This window comes from Trematomus bernacchii, unplaced genomic scaffold, assembly GCF_902827165.1.
Source record: "Trematomus bernacchii unplaced genomic scaffold, fTreBer1.1, whole genome shotgun sequence".
In the NCBI taxonomy this organism is placed as follows: Eukaryota; Metazoa; Chordata; class Actinopteri; order Perciformes; family Nototheniidae; genus Trematomus; species Trematomus bernacchii.
The window spans coordinates 4,023,737-4,037,734 of NW_022987477.1; the positions used below are offsets into that span (position 1 = coordinate 4,023,737).

The 13,998-nt window shown below is 43.7% G+C and overlaps 1 protein-coding gene across 1 annotated transcript in view; it reads right to left on the bottom strand.

The window, feature by feature from the left end:
* The window catches only part of LOC117494812 (cadherin-20-like), a 56,086-nt gene that overhangs the window by 18,070 nt on the left and 24,018 nt on the right, over positions 1-13,998 (bottom strand). The window lies entirely within an intron of this gene.

Below are 13,998 nucleotides of genomic sequence, written 5' to 3' on the forward strand. Positions count from 1 at the left end.
TGTTGGATACCTGCGGATGACACATTTTCGTTGTCCTTTCTCCTGCTTCCAGATTAGCACTGAGTTTTTGTTGAGTTACAATGAGCCTTATCACAGCTGAATGTGATGCAAGGTTGAGGAGGTAATATGAGAGAGGAAGAAGTGGGGACAACACGTACCCAACAAAACATCGATGTCATGCTGCCACTCGCTATAACAAGCCTTCTCACATCAGGTAGTAAATAAATACTATGAAGAACTGGTGATGTCAAGGGTGTATGCAACAGTAACGTTTCCAGTGAGGTTTTGGGGGTAATTTGAGGTTTTACAGGAAGTTACATGCTCAAACTTTTACCATTGGAACGGGTATCTTGAACCCTAACCCTAACCCTAAACACACAACAGCTCAACTAAATAAAATGTTTTTTGAACTTCGGAGACAGCAAGGGAAGTCGTTTCCACACGGTTAAGAAGTTAGTGCAACAGTAAACACATAGACAGAGTGTTAAATATTAACTCGCCCCGAGTACGAATATTTACCAAAAGTTAGTTGTGCATACCATTTCTTGCTACATTTCCAGAAACTTTCAACAAACTTTTAAATAGAAACATAACTAAAAGCACTTTTTGGAGGCTGCAGGAAAATGAATGCACACTTTCCCCTCCAGCTTGGGACAATCAGGCATTTCACATTGAGAAACAAAAAAAAGAAGTGAAACCACAGTCTATGCCTTCCTTCCTCCTCTTCCTGTCATGTGTTTGCGAGCTTCTTCACACCTCCTGTAAAAGGCCCGGGGGTGTGATGTTCTCAGATTGTAGTGTTTCTGTTAACACCCCTGCGCAGCTCACCATGTTCTACAAGTTCCCTTCAGCACTGCACACCTCTCATTACAAGTGTACTGTGTGTTTTTTTTTTGTCTCTCCATCTCAGGTTTCTGAAAGAAAAATGTCAGATTTCATGCCTCTAAATTCAGTTTCCAGCTCTTTTGAATACAAACATCATATTCTTTAAGACGTACGGGTTAAATTCTATGAATTTCGTTCAGGAAAGGTTACGCATCGATTGAAGCTAATCAATACCTTTTCATATGCAGTGCATGGCACCTACGCTGCCTATTTCCAGCTTGTTTTCATGTATTAGGAGGACGGACGCATCTGCCTGCCTTTCCAGCGTTAACGAGTTCGGGGGGGAAATAGGCGGATTTATGGTGAAAAGGCAGAGAAATAGCAGAGAAAGGAGGGATAAAGGAAAAGAAAAGCCTGGGGCTGTTAGCAGGGGGAGGTGGAAAGTTCGGGACTGAAAATAAAAGCCAGCGGAAGAAAAAGAGACTGTTTGACTCATGGGCTGACTTCATTATGTTTTGTAAGAGAGAGTGCATTGTGCTGCTGTGGACACTCTCTGAATCGCCAAACTCAGTTAATCATTGTTGCAAAAGGCACAAAAGGCAGGGAAGGGTGGAGGGCGGGGCTGCATTGTCAGCGGGAGGCTGGGCCAAGTGTGTGTGTGCAGGCATGCATGTGTCTGTGTGTGTGTGTGTGTTCCTGGGCCTCTTCTGCTACTTGGCAGGACGGGTGACACTTGACCCCGCTGCACCCCTCTTTTCTGCCTATTCAAGCCGCCTGGTTGCGATTATGAAGTGAAATTAGCTCCCTGTTCTTCGCTCACAAATCCCCGGCCTCTCCTCTCAGCTCCTCCCCTCAAAGGTCACAGTTTGCACCCGAGCATTTTGCTCCATTTTGTCGTCCCCAATGAGGTGACATGCTACGTAATTGTTCTGGCAAAACACTTCACACATCTTTCTTATGGCCTTTCGCTTGTTTAAAAAAAAAAGCAGCTGGTGTTTGTTAGCAAGCTGCGAACCAGGGGATGGGAAGATGGAGGGATGAGGTGGAGGAGCAATCATATGACACAGCTTAAGGCCAAGGTATTTTCCCACTGGGCTGCAAATCTGTCTTTGAATACAAAGATGGATTTTGACCAATGTATTACACTTCGGATTTGTTGGCGTGAAAGAAGATTAGATCAAAAGAGAAAAAGAAACGTTCGATTTTTATGTTTGTTTTGAAAAAAAACCTTGAAGGAAATGTGTTTTTGGAGAGGAAGAGGGACGTTGAGTGCCAGTGGAGGAGACAGTGATTGTCAGAGGAAGCGGCTGGTGTGACAAAATGATGGGGCATATTGTTGAATCGTCTAAGTCCAGCTGCTGCTCCAATAAACTGCAAACTGACAACAGACTACATCAAACTGCGAGAGGTGAAAATGTATAGCAACTGCTATAGTACGACTGACACATCACCACTGATGCACAACAACTCCCCCCTGTACAGATTAATGAGCATATTACTGTTTGATTACTTATTACCACTCTTGGATGTATGCTAGACTGAAATGTGTTAAAAGTTGGAACAAAACTTTGGCTTACTTTTTCCTATTTCAAAAGTAATTCAAATCTAATCTTTGCTATTTGTTTGTGGTATTTGCTCAGATAATTAGACGCCCATGCATCTGAGGAGCTTTATTTAATACATTTTAAAAGTGCTTTCTCTGGTTGATGTGAAAGTAAACTTTAGGTTCAGGCATGCTTACATTTTCTATACTTTTATAGACCAAATGAATTATTGATGAGGGGAAATGGTGAATATAATCGTTAGTTCCAGTGCTAATGATATCGAAACCCCCAAACAGGTCCCATTCACTGAGTGGGGTTACCGAGGGCCAACTCAGTGTGTGGTACATTACTATGGGATGGTGCTATGTGGAGCATTATTAAGTGTTAATTTCACAGTGGCCATGTCTGTGCCCCACTCACCTCGGCTCTTAAAGGAGGCCTCCCAGACTGTGGAAAAGGTCCTTAAAGACTGGGTGGACCCATGAAAAAGGTTACACCCACCCCGGCAGGGCAAAACGTCACGGCCAATTTGTTAACCACAATTGATTATGCACGCTGGAAGCCACCGAGAAGGCCCTGTATATTTCTGACCCAGACCAGAAGCTGCATAGATTTGTATTTTTTAAGCGCCGGCATGAGAAAGTGTCTCTCAATAAGCCGAGCACAATAAGCCGAGCTGGTGCTGTTACAAAATGTAGAAGCGTTTTCTTAAATACAGCTGCTGAATCTAATTTCACTTCCCGAGTGCTGAGCGTGACGTGCCACATTTCTCACCCGAGCGTGGTTTTTTACATTTCGAAATGTTTATTTACTTATGTATATGTAATTAAAGTCTGCTGCAGCACAAACTTTTAATAAGCCGTCCCTGCAGTATCCCCTGGGGTGTATTTTCTGTGTGTATATAAAGCTAGAATAAAATGACCAGGTTTTCTAAAGCAAAAGGTCTGTATTCTGTGGGCGCCTGCAGCAGGGACCCAGTTTCCTCAGCCGGCTCTCGGGGAGCGATGGCAGCCTTCAAAGGCACTGCCGGGCTCAGGGAGGTGTATTCTGGCCAAACTCTCAAGATCACACAGTTGTTTGTGTATGGGAATGAATATGAGCTCTCTGTGTGTGTGTTGGTGCTACCCTCTATTTGTCCTCATTCCTCCAACGCTGTCCCCCCTCAGGACAGAGACGCCGGCATGGGGCAGGCTTTGAACCCACTTCTGTCGTGCTCTCTAATTGTGGGGGGGCTCCCGGGGCCTCGTGCAGCTGTGTTCGCCGCCACCGCTGCGCCGTGACAAGCGCCTCCCTCCCCGCGGCTTGCTTACTGTAAGGTGTTTTTTAATTACTCCTCCCTCCTTTCATTCTATATCTGCCTTTTGTGTTCTTCAGAAGTTTACTCCTGCTATTGCACCATACATTTCATCCAGGCTTCTTTTTTTTTGTGTGTGCTCTTGTATCATTCAAACTTTGTTATTTCGTTTCCCTTTAATCCTTTCTCTCCTCCCTCTCTGCACATTCAGTTCATTCATCGCTCGGTGGATGCCATAAAAAGGAGCCTTGTCATTTATGGAGAAATTAAATCACACAAACTGGCATTCATCCCAGCCACTGGTGCATGGAAATGATGTCACCATGCATAAGCGTCATGTGGAAAAGTTTGCAATCAGTGTCACCCTGCCACAATTAAACAGCGGTGTCTTGGGGATGGATCCTTTCAGATTAATATCGAACACCATAATCTCCTTTTTGAATTTCAGGGGGTTTTGTCTAGAAGATTTGGATACTTATCCACCACATGGCTGCAGCAGGAAAATCTCTTCCTCGATAAGACCATTTCCTGGATCTTAACCATGGGCACCATCACAGAATCCTGAAAGGTGTGGTTAATATGCAGGACTGTACCCAACCCTAATTCTTCAGAGGATCCGTCTTCCTTCTGACACTGATAATGGCCAGAAGCGCACACGCCAATCTAGTGTCTTATTTGTGCGCTGGAGCTTACAAGTTGACAAGACAAGGCGATATCTTAATGGGTTTTATAGGAGGGGAAGGAAAAAAAAATGAATGTTCTCATCTTGAGAGACTAGAACCTTGGCTCAGGCTCAGGGATGAGGTCTGAATGCCAAACAGAGGTCCGTTAAAAGCAGATAGGCATTCCTCTGCTCCAGCATGACTTGTTTGAAGTAGCGACAGTGCAGACGTGCTGAGAATTGGAGCCACGCTTTGAGTCAGAGCTTCACAAAAGTTTTTTCTTTTAATGTGCCGCTAAACCCCCTCCCAACAGAGGAGAGGCTCTCTAAATATTCACCGTGACCTACTTCTGACAGCCAGACATGCGATATGTTTGTGCCTGTAAACATTGTTTTTCAATTAACACAAAAACGATCAATTCGGGGCACTAATGAAACAGTGCTCCCGACCTCGTGTCTTATTCATCGCAGCACTCCTTCTCCACTAAGAGCTTCAACGCTCAGTTACCGCTGACAAATCCCCAGTCACCCTTAAATCATCCTCACTGTTTACATCTTGGAAGTATTATTTCTCAATGGCTGTTTTTCAAAACCCACCGGTTGAAAGTCAATGATTATTTTCCTTGTGGCAACAAATTCCATGGCTTACCTTTTACTCCTTTTTCTCAGTCCTTCGTTTTTCTTCTTCTCTTCTCTTTTTCTTTTCCCTGCACGCTCCTTAAATGTCCCTTGTAAAAGTTGTGAAAGCTCCTGCCTGAAGTGCATCTGCTTCCCAAAAGTCACCTTGAGTCCATGCACCCTCTCAGTGTCCTCTTTGTAAAGTTCCCCCTCACTATCTATATAAGTATATTTCTTCTTCTGCTGCCTCTACACTGTCACCACTGCTTCCTGCCTCTCATTGCTGTCTGCACACTCTCATCCCTGGTGTTGCCTTTCTGGAGACCCAATCGGACTGAAGGACCAATTGTCCCTCTCTTTACAATCAGTGGGACGGCCTCCCCCACGTCTCCAGTGTAATACAGCTACAACTTCAAGCATGGGAAGGACTGAAAGGAAGTGGAGAAAGGAGAAGAAGAGGAGGGGAGAGCAAGAGTCGTAGGGGGGTAAATTGACAGCGGGGAAAGGGGTTAAATTACAGCACGAGGGGGGTGGAAATCAAAGATGGGGAGAGGAATCAGGCAAGCGAAGGGATGGAGGAATGAGAAGCCATGAGGTGGTGGGGAATTCTCCTGGAAAGGCATTCCATCGTAGGGAATTTGCAAGTGAAAAAAGTGAGGGTGGAAAACTCAGGGGTGTGTGACGGCTTTGAGTGTGTGTGGAAATTGAGGGTCCTTGGATCACTGACCAGCGAAGTAGAAAACGAGTGTGTGCGGTGGGGTGGATGGGGGGGGAAATCACCTTCTCTCTGACGGCGGCCAACCTGCCCTAATGCATTTTAATGAGTCGGTGTTGTACACGGCTGGACATGTAGAGGGATTTATGGGCATACAAGATGAAGCTTTAAACTGTATTATATTCCGCTGCTGGCCCAGTCAGAGTCAAAGTAATTAGTTTTTCAAATTGGCAAAAAAGATCCGGAAAAATTAGGCGCACGCCAACACACACACAAAGCTCTGCTGAAGATTAGTCATGGCCACGGAGATCTGATCCCTGTTTAGTGCGGAGCGAGAAAATAGCAGTGTTTCATTTAAGCAATCATGGAATTAATGCAGCAAAGGAGGTTTTCAGAGTCGAGTCTCTTGCATATTTCTCCTCATGAGGAGAAAGGGAAATCATATTGTAGGTGTACTCAACCACGTTCAAACAGAAATGAGAATATATTACACAGAAGAAAAAGTGTTCCAGGCTGCTGCTCGAGTTCTTATTTTGTTTATCTTTTCATTACATAGTCTAAGCTGTTTACTATATTTATAGACAGAATAAAGTGAGGGAAATATCGGCAACAGTAGTAAACTTTCCCAACGCCAATTGGGAGGACTTTTTTCTTCCACTCGACAGCCCTTCGACTCTCCTTAATCTTCCTGACAGAGTAATTTGGTTTGTTGTCCGGCTCTCAAAAATACAGATGAAGGCTGTTGTCACCCACCGAGCCAGATGGTCAAAAGGTTGTACTTCTCCATCGGTTCAATATGTTTTTTCTCTCTCCCACTCTGTCCCTTTCAATATGTCTTCTTTCTCATTTGGCAGGTCATTATTCTTACCACTGCCGCCCCTCCTTCCCAACTGCCCTCCCCGTGGTCTTTGTCTCTTTGAAGACCTGACTGGTTAGCGCCCCAGCCAATCTGTCAGCAAATGCTTGACTGGACCCCCAGAAAAAAAAGACAGGGGCACCCCCCCCTTTGTCGGGGCGGGCCGCGGAAAAGGATGGCATTCAGACCCATTGAACAGCACCTTCCATCACTGTGGCAGAGCTAAGGATAATAATTGGCAGAACAAATTGAGGCTATATGGCTTATGGAGGGGCCTTTGCCTGTTTAAAAGTCTGTTATGGTGGTAGACGTCTGGAAAACAGGTCCCTTTGGGTCCCTTCACAAAGGCCCAGATCCGCCGTAGAAATAGATTGGATACAGTTATTTTCTTCATGTTGCTGAACTTTGGTTTTGTGATAAAATGCAGGATGTTATAGGGACACGGTGCTTTCACGCATCCGATCAAGTACGCCTACTCTCAAGGTTTAGGGTTGTAGGTTTGTAAAGCCGTGACGTGTTCTGTCACCTCAGAGTACCTTGTACCGACACAGCAGACTGTTCACGGCTTTCATTAGGCTAACAGATTTCATGGATATTAGAGTTACATTTCCAGTCTGGACAAGTATCTTCTCAATTACCATTTCATTACCACTTCATTAATCAGTCTTACACTATCGTCTTATTCGCTAATCTTTCCCTTAAGCAAACATTTTTTGACTTAAGTGTCTGCCTGCTCTTAATCAAGTATATCGATGCAAATTGAAGGTGGAGGTAAATAATAAAAATAAATAAGCAGAGGTAAACAGGCATTTAATTAAATGTTATATTATTATAAGACCTTTTGATTTGCATGACTTAGAAAACACTCTTCCTAAGCTATGACTAACACAACATTTCAATTTGTTTGCAATAACAACTCCAGTACTGCGAAAAAAGTTTCTCATTGGGCTGGTTGTATAACAAGCGAAGTAGAAAGCGGTCCCACAGAGACATCTCAAAGGTCTGTGAAAGCTGAATAAACACTCCTGACCCTCTCTCCCAAGATTGAAAAGTTAAAAAAGCTCTTACAAGTGCTGTGCCTCTGATAGACAATTAAACATAATGACAACAGTTATGGGCACCGGACTTGATGAAAAATACAGCCCAGGAAGGTAATCCCCTTTTTCCTCCGTCTTACCCTCACTCATCATGTAACAGCCTTCAGACGGAACAACCTAAACAAAAATGTCAGTCAGTCTCATGGAGTGTATCACTTTGTCACCACAACCACCGCTAGGGGAAAGCATGAAAGAGGGTTAGGTTTCAGAAGAAGGAGATGAGAGAGCGCCGGAGAGAGGGAGCAAAGCCTCCATGTCATCTAAGATAAGAGGAGCAGCTCTCTTCCCTTCTGCACCAGATTAAAAATGGCATGGAGCAGAACAAGCCTGAGTACAAAGAGCTCTTCTGTGTCTTTGGGGTGTGCAGTCAAGCCTTTTCATGTCAGATTTTTGGCTACAGGTCGAAAACAAAGACAAATTAGACGTAGGAATGTATTTGTTGTGGGAGATACAAGCAGGATTTGTATACAACTGAAGAAGTAACCTTTACAGCAATTGGTAGAAAAGACAAAAGTGAGATGTTTGGTCTAAATTGTGAGAGATCAGAATTGGCACAGGGTCAGAAGAGTGAACTGTGACATTAACCGCCTGGCACCATATGGCTTCCTGCTGTAGTACGCTCTTATTTCCGACAAGCTGTGTCTTTCAAGATCCCATATTTCCTGGTGACCTTTTTCACTGTTCCCCCCCCTCGCGTGTCTGAGCTACGGCACCTCGCCAGGGTATTGACTTTCACTCCGTTGGTTCAACTTTGCCATCCGTGCACAGACGCTCCACCGTGACAAGAGGCGGCATTCTGTTGGGATAAAAAGCTCTCCGGGCTGTTTGATGTGGTATTCCAGCGGGGATAGGCAGGGACTTGGCCTTGATGAGCTGACAGGAGCTGAGGAAGACGTGGGGCCTCTGAGCAGCGGGACCACAAACCTCAGGCCTCCGTTGATATTTACCCCTCCCTTTTCTGTCATTCCCCATAACCCCTCCTTTCCGCTCCGTCCCTGTCTGTGCTGCTGAATGCGAAATGAAAGTAACTTTTGAAGTAGCAATTAAGGGGGAGGTGCACATGTGCTGCGACTGATGCCAGATACAAACACAAATGCACACAGAACATGAAACGCCTGAATTATGAATGACCTGTCAGTGATTTGATTCCAGCTTAATTATTTACATATAGCCAACTAAAATAATTGTAGTAAAATGAAACCTGTTTCTACAAATGAAGTTTTATCCCATTCCGGAGTATTTAAACTCACACAGTGGCAGCTTTTTAAAAACTAAATCAAACAAATAAATGGTTCAAAAGGGCTGCATGCCTCGTAGTGAATGCACGCGTCTCATATCAGCAGGTTCGGTTGACTCTTCTTCTCCAACCCCCCCCCCCCCTTTTTTTCAGAGTCAATAAAACAAGTAGGGCGAGTGTGCACGCTCCATTACACATTTGGTATGCGTGGGGTGTATGCAGAGGCAACCACGTCGAACCAGAAACAAACACACACAGGATAATTGTCTCCTTTGTCGGTTCCTGTGTGTTTGTAGTTCCACACTGATCCAGTGATCAGAGGAAGAAACAGTTCAGCGGGGGTTTAAATAACACCGTCCCCCACTCGCCTTCAAATAAACCTGGCTTATCACAGTGGAAAAAACAGTGGTTCCTTTCAAAGCTACGTGCGGGGAAAAGTTTCCGTTTTCTTTTCCAACTACATCAATTCAAACAGAGGAAAGGAACATGAGTTATGGCGGGAGAGAGGATGCTGTATTTGTTTCATTAAAGTTGTCCCCTAACTTTTGTTACACTCTAGTCTACATGAAGCTGTTGCCCTCTTGGCCAATTACTCTTTAACTACTGGTGCATGAAAAAATGCAATTAGGATGGTTATATAGTCCTTCCTCCACCTGCAGTCGGACAACAGCATGCTCCGATGAATTGTGAGGAGAAAATATATATTTTTCCTGTCACCTGGCAACTAAAAGCCTCAAAGGACCTGTTAATCTCAAAGGTCTTAGATCAACAAAACCTTCGCTTTGCAGCTAGTTTTATTAACAAATCCACTATCTGGGGCTCAAAAAAAAGTATTTGACTGTATCCTTTTAACCCTTTTTACCAAAGAACAAAATCTTGAACACGGTCCAAAGAACTTCCTCCTCTGTTCACTTACTGTAGGAGATATTGTAAAGGCTCTCTTGTTGGTGACAATGTACGGCAGATAAAAGGGGTCTATGTTTATATCATGTGTCTGTGTGTGGCTTTGTAAGCACTAGCCTGTCTCTGTGTGACCTTATGTGAGTGTATACACCAGGACAAACAAGAGAGCATAAGCATTAAACATCCCGTTTGAACACAAGATGATAAGGAACAAGACAGATGTAGAGAAAAAAGAAAAAAAACAGAACGCTGGCATATAACTCAAACCAATCAGTTATGTTGAAGAAACGTACCAATGTTGCAATTGTTCCGACAGCCCATCATCCCTAAATCCCAATATTCTAGAAAATGTGTCCCATTGGACCAAAAACCCATTTGCCCGTTATTCCAAAAACAGATGCCTGTTGTTCCCTGCAACAAACCCAGGGCAAATTATTGTGCAAAGTTACAACACATACTACTCTGCCTCTGATTGGTTTACCCATAGTTCTTCCCCCACACTTACCAATCTCCTTCCTTGTGCCAAACCAATCAACAAAGGCAGAGTTCTTCAAACCACATCACACCGTCATGGTGACACATCTTTGGAAGTCCAAAGAACTTCCAAAAATTTGCACTGATGTCTTGTACAAAATGTGCCTCTTATTTTCTTCCAAATTATTCATGATTTGTATTTCATGATAGTCAGAATGGTGGAACTTTAAATCACAGTTCTTGCACTTTTGATGCCTGAGAAGGAATTCATAGCCACAGTTTGTTTTCATTCCAACTTTAGCACCTGTTTTCCTCGCTGATTTAATAATGTTTCCATTAACACTACACTGGGGTTGCAACACAGGGGACTTATTTGAAATCATCTCACTGTCTGACTGCTCTGATGACTCTACCGCTGTGCTCAGTCCCACAGTGCGGTGACTGCTGCTGAAATCCGGAGGCGTCTGAGAAATGTCGCCATTAGTTATTTCTAAAAGAGAGTCATTTGTGTGTCGGGTAGACAGACGCGGAAGGCAAAGGAGGATTTCAATACCTCATTCGCAGGGCTGACAGAAACTATCCCAATAATGTGAAGACATTTGACGAAAGTAAAAGGAATCCGGCCGACTCTCCTAATGTCAGAATGAATTGCCATCACTGCTGCAGAGGCTGTGAATGAGGTTTTGAAGATGTGACACGTCTGAGTCTGATCCGGGCACTATCTGAGGGAAAATTGAATCAGAATTCATTTCCCATGCACAAAAAGGGATAATGTGATACCTCCACATTCCCCGAATTGACATCTGCAATAAAGTAGCGATGCTGTAGCCAGGAAGTCAGAGTGACATGAAATATTAGGACCACCATATCTGTTTGTCGGAGTACTTCAGTTCAGAACTGGAAAGAGTGACCAAGTGAAGCATTCATACAGTGCTTGTTGCAAGAACATCACACTTTTGACTTCCTAATATGGGTACAATTATTAAAGAAAACAAGGTCAGCAAGTAGTTTGTGTTAAACTCCCTTACATTTTTATTCTGCAACAGAGCCATGGTAATATTCTAATTGAAAATGTTTAGTTTTTGATGATCTTAGTTGGGTTTACTTCTCACCTTTCTGCAGTGATACTGTATGGAAGTGTACTCCAGGGTATGCTCAGGAAACAATGTGGGACAGGACCAGTTAATCCAAATTCGTACCCAAAATGTTCTATTTTTGTTTTAAAAATGTGGTTATCAAGACATTGTAGATGTTGGTTTAAAACCTGTCTGCACAATTTATTTTGTGAATTCATAAAATCGAAAAATAAGTTTTGCTACAGAAGCAACAGACCTGAAACAGTGAAATACTAGTTTGTTGGTCTTCTACATAGTGAAGAACCATCTGTGGCAGTAGATTTTAATTGGACAAATCCCAAACACATTTCCCACATGGACACATTATAACTACAGATAAGAGCAGATAGAACTATTAAATAAAACAAACGCGAAAAAAAATCATTACCACCAGTCCTCTGAAACTCTTCAGTTCTTTGGCTCTTCCCACTGAGCTTTAACTCAATCAATGAGATTATTTCAGCCACCAGAGCAGCTCTGTCTCCTTGTAGCCAAAACTGGAATGTGCTCACAGGTTCAATTCCCTCTACAGCCAGCAGACGTCCATCAACAGCCATGTGCACTGTCAAAGCGTCCTTGAGCGAGACTCCAAATCCCAACCTGTTCAGTCATGCAATATGATTCACCACAAGCTTTGCAGGATTTCATTATTTCCACCGCTGATATTATGAAGATTAAAACAAAAAAAACCACTGAAGCTGTAGTGCTGTTCCCTCTCAAAGGAAACAAGGGAGATTTGGGCTGAGCGGATCTGAGGACAGCTGAACCTGCGCTAGTATCTTTGTGTACAGAGTACGCCAGACTAAGCTCTGCGGCGTAATTCAAGGCGACGCACCAGCAGAGACAAGGAGGAACAATTGACAGAGCTTTTGTTACATCTTTAATTACAGACCTTGTGTTTGTCTTGTTCAAACGACGGGCCTTTGGGAGAGGCAGCTCTCTGAGTCTGCTCTGCTCCTGTTTCTGCCAAATGAATGGCCCGACCTCACATCTCCCCAGGATTGATCCTCATCCAACAAAATGCATGGATGGAGAGGAAGTGTTGAATATGAGAGTGTACACCTGCTTCAGTGCATTTTGCAAGAAACAAACCTGTCATCCTTCACATGCGGAGAGTGAGGATGTCTGCGAAAGGCAAGCGCTGCACGCAGAGTACATGAAGCGTGAAGTGTACCTGGGAAGCGAGGAAGGAGAAGGCGCTCCGCTCGATGCCCGTTACTTTAACATACCCTCTCCCCCCCCCCTCTCCTTCTCAGCAGTGTGCACAGATATGCCTGGCAGGTACAGGTATGGGCTCTGCGCTGCTGCTGCCACTGAGATCAACGGCTGTGTCAAAGGAGATGATCCATGGCTAATGTGCAGCTGTCTGACCTTATTACCTTTAGTGACAGGGCCAGGCTGCTGCATCCCCGGAGAGCTCCTCGGATTCTTCAGAAGAAAAGTAGTCGGGCTTTACAGTGCTCCTCAGGCGCACACTGCACTCTGCGTATACATGTGAATTGACAGCGAGAAATTGACAGCATGGATTTGAGCTGAGAGTCGATCCGGGTTGATGTGTGGCATGCCAATCGGCCTCTCAGCCTTCATTAAAAGGCTAGCCTTTTAGCAGTTGTCGAAGCAGGCAATTGCTAAGTTCGTTAGCTTTGTTAGCTTGCGAGATTAGAACAAAAATGTCCAGGGAAAATATGTTCTAGTTAAAAAAGGTGAATGGTGATTGAGGTACAGATAGACTACAAGATTATTTCAACAAAAATCACTCTATAAAGGGTTAGTTCGCCAAATGGACCTGTTTAAACAAACAAATTAGCTTTATTACATCTAGTGGTATATAGCCAGGGAGATAATTGGTGGTATTTTGGTGTCACAGAATACAAAAATGAATACAAATAAATCAACAGCAGCATCATTCATGGATTAACCTGCTGGATAGGCCAGGAGCATGACTTATTTTATGCTGAAACAATGCCTGATCCAAGGATTATAGTAATTTAACCATACCAAAATGATGCCAAACTCAAGGTTTATTAGCCTGCCAGTGAAGTCAAGAAATAAGAAATGCGGAGTAGGTGGAATACAAATATCTGTCCATTACTGCCTCCTCTCTGCTAGATCTTGTTACGCTGAAAATTGGCTACATGCTAAGAAGCATTGTCACACGTCCAACACTCTCAAGCTCTCCTCCTGCCTGATGGCTCAAAAGGTGTGGGTGTCGAGATCTTGTTACGGGAGGTATGATCTATTCATAACAGCCTGCCATATAGTGAGCAGCTCAGGTAGATTTCTGCTGCTGGTGACAGATAAGTGGGTGGCTGCCTTTGAGCAGGAGTCAGCTCACATCCAGCTCTGAGTCAGAGAGGGACTCAAGTGTAGCTCCACAGAAGTGTAAAGTTAGATTTTGGGGGACCAGATTGTAATAGATTACTACAAATGTAATGTTCATATTTTCTTCTTACAGTATATCAGAAAGTGTGTTTCAATATCCTGTACATGGTCTGAATCACACACATTTAAATGGTTATTTGACGGACATCTATCTACTCCTCCCTGAAACTGCTCATGTGTCATGTGTGCAACCTAATCCTAAAAATGGGTTAGGTTAAAGTAGTACACATGCTTCTCTATTGTTTTTCACATGTGTGTGTTACAGTAATATTAGAGC